General features: G+C 44.3%; 1 pseudogene; it reads left to right on the top strand.

Moving 5' to 3' along the window:
- The first annotated feature begins 6,833 nt into the window (after positions 1–6,833).
- Positions 6,834–7,754, top strand: LOC465581 (small ribosomal subunit protein uS5-like; annotated as a pseudogene).
- Positions 7,755–8,384: the final 630 nt, after the last annotated feature.

Genomic DNA, 8,384 nt, shown 5'->3' with positions numbered 1-8,384 from the left:
AAGAAAAACAAAATCTTTAGAATACTTTTTAAGATTATAAAAGTTATTTATTCAGGCTGGGCACCGTGGCTCACTCCTGTAATCCCAGCACTTTGGGAGGCCGAGGCAGGTGGATCACTTGAGGCCAGGAGTTTGAGACTAGCCTGGCCAACATGGCAAAATCCTGTCTTTACTAAAAATACAAAAATTAACCCCGTGTGGTGGCACATACCTGTGATCCCAGCTACTCGGGTGGCTGAGGCACAAAAATTGCTTGAACTCAGGAGGCAGACGCTGCAGTGAGCCAAGATGGTGCCACTATACTACAGCCTGGGTGACAGTGCAAGACTCTGTCTCAAAAAAAAAAAGTTATTTATTCATTTTAGTAAATCTGAAATGTATAGAAATGTACAAAGAGCATCACCCAGAGCAACCTTCCCTTGAGGCTTTTGTTCCTCCAGCTCTTTTTGCATATCTGGTTTACACTAATATCAGATGCTTTTGTTTATCATCACTAGGTGTAAAAGTATTTTCTATTTAGAAAATTTGGAGGAAAAGAAACACCACTAATAATTTAAAAAGACAAATGAGCATTTAAGAACTATGATAGACAAGGAGCTAATATCTTTACCATATAAATGGTTTCTACAAATCAATTAATAAATATACAGTAGGCCGTCCCTATCCATGGGTTCTGTATCTGTGGACTCAACCAACTTTGGGTAAAAAAAAAATTGGAAAAAAACCCAACAAAAAATAACAATACAACAATAAAAAGAAGACAAATTAAAAACCAATACAGTATAACAACTATTTACATAGCATTTGCATTGTATTGGGTATTTTAAGTAACCTAGAGATGATTTAAAGTATACAGGAGGATGTTGTAGGTTATATGCAAATATGACACCATTTTATCTCAGGAACTTGAGCATCTACCATGCAGATACCAAGGGCCGACTGTATATACATGAGAGAGGGCAAAGAATAAAACAGGCAACTCCCAGATAACTACAAATGACCAAAACACAAAACAAAAATACATTCACCTTTAAAGGTGCAAATTACAACAATGTACATAATGTTTGGCCTATAAGATTAGCTAAGTTAAAAAATAATAAATCTGAGTGTTAGCATGGGTACTCTCATACACAGCTGGTGTATGTGTAAATTGTCATAACCTTTCTGGAGGGCAATGTAGCATGGTTTGTTAAAAGATCTATAAGGTTCTGACCCTTTGATCTTATAATTCTACTTCTAGCAATTTATCATAAAGAAATGATCAGTTATGTGTGTGCAGAGATGTTCACTGCAAGGCTGTGTAATGGAAAGCAAGTAGAAATGACAAAATTTCCAAGGGGAAATTGAATATATTAATCATGGTACATTTCATCAACGGGTTACTTTCTGATCATTAAAATAATGAAGTAGAGCTATATTTATTGACATGGAAAGATGTAAAAACATAGTTAAGTGAGGAAAGTGGAATATGAAACTGAATATTTTTCATAGTCACCTCCATATATATATCTGTATATTATTTCTTTAAAGATTATCTGAACACTGATATTTCTTTAAAGAATACACCAAGATATACTGCATAATCTCACCTATAGGTGGAATCTAGAAAAGTCAAACTCATAGAAGTAGAGAGTAAAATGGTGGTTATCAGAGGCTGGGATCTGTGGGGGTGGAGAAAGGGGAGATGTTAGGAAAAGGGTACAAAATTTCAGACAGGAGGAATAAGTTCTGGTGATGCGTTGCACAGCATGGTGACTACAGTTAATAATAATGTATATTTCAAAATTCCTAAAAAGGTAGATTTTATTTTTATTTTTATTTATTTATTTAGAGACTGAGTCTCACTCTATCACCCAGGCTGGAGTGCAGTGGCGCGATCTTGGCTCACTGCAACCTCTGTCTCCCAGTTCAAGTGATTCTCATGCCTCAGCCTCCCCAGTAGCTGGAATTACAGGTGCCTGCCACCACGCCTGGCTAATTTTTGTACTTTTAGTAGAGACGGAGTTTCACCATGTTGGTCAGGCTGGTCTCAAACTCTTGATCTCAAGTGATATGCCCGCCTTGGCCTCCCAAAGTGCTGGGATTACAGGTGTGAGCCACCGTGCCCGGCCCAAAAAAGGGTAGATTTTAAATGTTCTCACCACAAAATAGTAAGTTTGTGAGGTGATAGATACATTAGCCTGATTTGCTCATTTCACAATGTTTACATGTATCATAACATCACATTGTACCTCATTAATTGTCAATTAAAATAAAAGTAACAAAAAGAATATGTCAAGATATTATGAGTGGTTATTTCTGGACGATGGGGTTATGGTAGTTTTAAATTTTATTCCTGAATTTTCACTTTTTAATTTATCTAAAATGGCCTGGGTGCAGGGGCTCACGCCTGTAATCCCAGCACTTTGGGAGGCCAAGGGAGGAGGATCTCTTGAGGTCAGTAGTTCAAGACCAGCCTGGGCAACATGGTGAAACACGGCCCCGTCTCTACTAAAAATACAAAATTAGCTGAGCATGGTGGTGTGCACCTGTAATCCCAGCTACTCAGGAGGCTGAGGCAGAAGAATTGCTTGAACCTGGGAGGTGGAGGTTGCAGTGAGCCGAGATCACGCCACTGCACTCCAGCCTGGGCAAGAGAGTGAGACTCCCTCTCAAAAAAAAAAAAAAAAGTTTATCTGAAATGAAATATGGATTACTTGCATATTTAATTAGGAAAACGGAGGATTGATTGGCATCTTCTTTTAGTTATTTTTTATTTTGTTTTATTACATTTCTTGTTTGCACTTATTGTCAACATAACAGGAGATAAGTTCAGAACATTGTTGGTTGTGCTTTTGATAAGCTCCTGACACCAGGCCACTTTATAATTACTCTCATGAGACTTTTCCTTTGCTCAAAGTCTTTATTCCTTTTTTTTTTTTTTTTTTTTTTTTGAGACAGGGTCTCACTCTATCACCCAGGCTAGAGTGCAGTGCAGTAGCACAATCATGGCTCACTGCAGCCTCGACTTCCCAGGCTCAAGCGATCCTCCCACCTTAGCCTCCCAAGTAGCTGGGACTACAGGTGTGTGCCACCACACCCAGCTAATTATTGTATTCTTTGTAGAGATGGGTTTTGCCATGTTGCCCAGGCTGGTCTTGAACTCCTGCCCTCAAAAGATCCTCCTGCCTCGGCCTCCCAAAGTGCTGGGATTATAGGCATGAGTCCCTGCACCCAGCCCTGCTCAAAGTCTTTGGGTGGCAGCCTGGGCCAGGGAGCCCTGATCTCTGTGAGGGACTTACAGCACTCCCACCTATGGCACCTGTTCAGAGGTTCCCAGTGTGACTCAGATCAAGCATAGCTCATTTGACAAAATTTATGAATTATAAGTTTGCTTGCTAAAGGGAAAAGGGTTTTGTTTTTTTGGTTTTTTGGAGACAGGGTCTCACTCTGTTGCCCACGCTGGAGTGCAGTGGTGTAAGCATAGCTCACTGTAACCTTGAACTCCTGGGCTCAAGCAATCCTCCACTTGGGCTCAAGTGATCCTCACACCTCAGCCTTCCTAGTAGCTAGGACCACAAGCATGCGCCACTGTGTCTGGCTAATTTTTTATTTTTATTTTTGTAGAGATGCTATGTTGCCCAGATTGGTCTCAAACTCCTGAGCTAAAGTGATCCTCCTGCCTGGGCCTCCCAAAGTGCTGGGATTACAGGCATAGGCCACAATGCCTGGTCGAAGGGGGAAAGATTTAAATACGCAATGGCATGGATCCCAAAGGCTCAAATAGGATTCACCATGGGAATGCTTTGATGTCCTTCTCTTCTAGAAACCACACCCTACCTTTTTATAGACTTCCTATATTCGTCATCTATCATCGTCTAACAAATTATTCCAAAACTTAGTGGTTTAAAACAACAATAATCATTTATTATCTTTTATGGTTTCTGTGAATCAGGGATTCAGAGAAGGGACAGCAGAGACAGCTTGTCTCTGCTCCACGATGTCTGGACCTCAGCTGGGAAGACTCGGTATTTGCAAGCTGGAATCCTCTGAAGGCTTACTCATATATCTGGTGGCTGATGCTGGCTGTCAGCCAGAACATCTACACACTGTGGTCCTCTCATGTGGCCCAGACAGCGCGATGGCTGGGTCCAAGAGCAAGTATCCCGAGAGAGCGTGCAGTGGAAGCTGTGTCCTTTATGCAACGTAGCCTTGGAAGTCATGTTAATACCATTCCGCTATACTCCATTGGTCAGAGCAGTCACAGCCTCTGCCCAGATGTCAGAGGAGGGAATGTAGACCCTACATTGTATGTGGAGTATGTGGAGTGGGATACACACATTGATGCAGTCATCTTGGGAAAATACAACCTGGCACACTTCCCAAATTTCAACAGGAACTCACCAAACATCTTGGATCTATATTCTTCAAAAAGAAATGAAAATCTCAGAGAACTTTCTTTCTTCTCTCCCTTCTTTCCCTCTATCTCTGCCTCCCTTCTTCCTTCCCTCTATCTCTGCCTCCCTTCTTCCTTCCCTCCATCCTTCCCTCTCATTCTTCCTTCCCTTCAGTTATAGACAGCATAACTGTCAGTGAGTTACTGTTTCACAGTGTGAAGTCTTGCCAGCAGGGTCATTCTGATGGTCTGCCTGGGGGCTCCCTAATTTTTTTTGAGACAGAGTCTCACTCTGTTGCCCAGGCTGGAGTGCAATGGCGTGATCTCGGCTCATTGCAACCTCCACCTCCTGGGTTCAAGCGATTCTCGTGCCTCAGCTTCTTGAGTAGCTGGGATTACAGGTGTGCACCACCTTGCCTGGCTAATTTTCATAGTTTTAGTAGAGATGGGGTTTAGTAGAGACAGGGGTTTCACCATATTGGCCAGACTGGTCTCGAACTCCTGACCTCAAGCGATCCACCCGCCTTGGCCTCTCAAAGTGCTGGGATTACAGGTGTGAGCCATTGCGCATGGCCTCGCTGATTTTATTTTTGCTATGTTTATATTTTATTTTCGCTATGTTTATATTTTATTTTCCACATCGCCACATTCTTTATGCTATAGAGACAAGAAGGCTATCTTCTCAAACAATCCTTTGTCATATCTTACCTAATTATTTCCAAGAAAGATTTTATAACATTAAAAATGTCAGAATTAGGGCAATGTTTTCCTTTCACTATATTCCGGGCACTGTTCCAAACAGGCCCTTTACAAATATTAACTTGCTTACTCTTCATAACATTATTCTGAATATACAGATGAGAAAACTGAGGCACAGAGAAGTTAAGTAACTTGCCCAAGGTCACAAAGCTATCACATGGCAGAGACAGGTGTCAAACTCAGGGCATCTGGCTCCTAAATCTATATTCTTAACCACCATGTTATGTTGCCTCTCTATCATTATTCTACTCCCCTGGCTCCTTATTAACTTGAGCAACAAGAAATAGCCTCTGAGCCTCCACCTCCTGGGTTTGGGTGATTTTCCTGCCTCAGTCTCCTGAGCGGATGGGATTGCAGGCATGTGCCACCATGCCCGGCTCATTCTTGTATTTTTAGTAGAGACGGAAACAGGGTGTCACCATGTTGGCCAGGCTGGTCTCAAACTCCTGACCTTGGGTGGTCCACCTGCCTGGGCCTCCCAGGGTGCTGGGATTGCAGGCGTGAGCAACCGCGCCCCGCCTTTGTGTACCTTATGTGAGGAAGTCCTGCTCTTAATCAGGATCAGTCACGCAGGCCCTGATCTTGCTACTCTGGTTCCATGTCCTGTGAAGACCAAAGCTCACCAAGATAGCTTTTTCCCTTCATGGTGGCAGATAGTGTTGCCCCCTGCACCATCTATAACTGGGAAATGGCCACTATTTCTTCCCCTGGGCTTCAGGATAGAATTACCTGGTTTCTCTGATGATCAGCACTCTTCCTTAAAACCCAAATCAGGAAGGAATGAACAATTTTCTGTGTTTGGCATGGATGAAATTAGCACTGTTTGGCTTTGTAGGCCCCAGACAGGCAGGCAGCTTAATTTTTTCCTTGCATATTCTAGTCTTCATAAGTATTACCCTTTGTCCTGCTGGTAATGACATAGTAGATAGTATACCAGCAACTGGGCATCTGGGGATTTTAATCCTGAAAACAGTGGGTCTGATACTGCTTGTGTTTTTCATCAGTGTCCACCCCAAGTGGGTCTTCCTGCTACTCCCTTCACTTAGTTGCCCCCTACTTGCCATCTGAGCAGTTGGTGAGGATGTCCCAGGCCTAGGTTAAACTTGGAAACATGCTTGACCATTCTATTCCCTGCTCCTTTCAGATCAGTTTGGCTGCAATTTTGGTTCCTGGGACCCTCGAGCATAGCTGGGAAATCAAGTTAGAGGTGTAACTGCTTTAAAATGTGCCAGCTTATGAGGTAATTAGATTGGTTCTCTCCAGAGGTAAACTTCCAAGAAGAGATGCTATAGATGCTACTCTTACGCTGTAAAACATTGTGAAATCAGATTACTTTCAAATGATGTATTACAAAGTTATGGAAAAAAAGCAGTTGTGACTATGGAAGCCCAAGGCTTATATCCCAGCTGTCTTACACTAAATATGGGTACTGTGTTTCCTCTCTTTGTCTGTAAAATGGGAGCTAATATCCTCCAATCTGTGTGCCTGACATGGTGGTTAAAAGGATTAAGCAAAACAATAGTTTGTAATTTATTCTGTCAGAGCAAACTACTGGTAAATAAATAAAAGGGAGTAAGTTGACTAAAAAAATTTTTTTATAAATAAGAAAAACCATAATAAAACAAGTTTGTAATTTGTAATTGTATACAAATAAAAGATGTTATTTTAAAAAAAAAAGAGCTTCTTTTCAGAGAAAACACCAAATGGCGGATGACGCCGGTGCAGCGAGGAGGGTCCGGAGGCCCTGGTGGCCCTGGGATGGGGAACCGCGGTGGCTTCCGCGGAGGTTTCGGCAGTGGCATCCGGGGCCGGGGTCGCGGCCGTGGACGGGGCCGGGGCCGGGGCCGAGGCCGCGGAGCTCGCGGAGGCAAGGCCGAGGATAAGGAGTGGATGCCCGTCACCAAGTTGGGCCGCTTGGTCAAGGACATGAAGATCAAGTCCCTGGGGGAGATATATCTCTTCTCCCTGCCCATTAAGGAATCAGAGATCATTGACTTTTTCCTGGGGGCCTCTCTCAAGGATGAGGTTTTGAAGATTATGCCAGTGCAGAAGCAGATCCGTGCCCGCCAGCGCACCAGGTTCAAGGCGTTTGTTGCTATCGGGGACTACAATGGCCACGTCGGTCTGGGTGTTAAGTGCTCCAAGGAGGTGGCCACCGCCATCCGTGGGGCCATCATCCTGGCCAAGCTCTCCATTGTCCCCGTGCGCAGAGGCTACTGGAGGAACAAGATCGGCAAGCCCCACACCGTCCCTTGCAAGGTGACAGGCCGCTGCGGCTCTGTGCTGGTGCGCCTCATCCCTGCACCCAGGGGCATTGGCATCGTCTCCGCACCTGTGCCTAAGAAGCTGCTTATGATGGCTGGTATCGATGACTGCTACACCTCAGCCCGGGGCTGCACTGCCACCCTGGGCAACTTCGCCAAGGCCACCTTTGATGCCATTTCTAAGACCTACAGCTACCTGACCCCCGACCTCTGGAAGGAGACTGTATTTACCAAGTCTCCCTATCAGGAATTCACTGACCACCTCGTCAAGACCCACACCAGAGTCTCCGTGCAGCAGACTCAGGCTCCAGCTGTGGCTACAACATAGGGTTTTTATACAAGAAAAATAAAGTGAATTAAGCGTGAAAAAAGGAAAGAAAGAAAGAAAGAAATATAGCCTCTGAGCCAGGTGTGGTGGTGCACACTTGTAATCCCAGCTACTGGGGAGACTGAGGCAGGCGGATTGCTTGAGTTCAGGAGTTTGAGGCTGCAGTGAGCTATGACTGCATTACTGCACTCCAGCCTGGGCAACGGAATGAGACCTCGATTCTTAAAAGAAAGAAAGTAAGAAATGGTTTGTGGAAAATCATGAGCTCTCAGATGTATAAAATAATGGGTTGCTGGCTGGGCGCGGAGGCTCACGCCTGTAATCCCAGCACTTTGAGAAGCCAAGGCAGGTGGATCACCTGAGGTCAGGAGTTCAAGACCAGCCTGGCCAACATGGTGAAACCCCACCTCTACAAAAAATACAAAAATTAGCCGAGCATGGTGGCGGGCTCCTGTTATCCCAGCTACTGGGGAGACTGAGGCATGAGAATTGCTTGAACTCGGGAGGCAGAGGCTGCGGTGAGCCGAGATAGCGCCACTGCACTCCAGCCTGGGTGACAGAGTGAGACTCCATCTCAAAACAACAACAACAATAATAATAATAGGTTGCTAGAGAAATATTCCTGGATTCCTGGAATAGGCCCAGAGGGAGGGGTTTG

Source organism: Pan troglodytes, chromosome X (assembly GCF_028858775.2).
Source record: "Pan troglodytes isolate AG18354 chromosome X, NHGRI_mPanTro3-v2.0_pri, whole genome shotgun sequence".
Lineage (NCBI taxonomy): Eukaryota > Metazoa > Chordata > Mammalia > Primates > Hominidae > Pan > Pan troglodytes.
The sequence above is the reverse complement of the archived record's forward strand: the minus strand, read 5'-3'. Positions and strand labels throughout refer to the sequence as shown.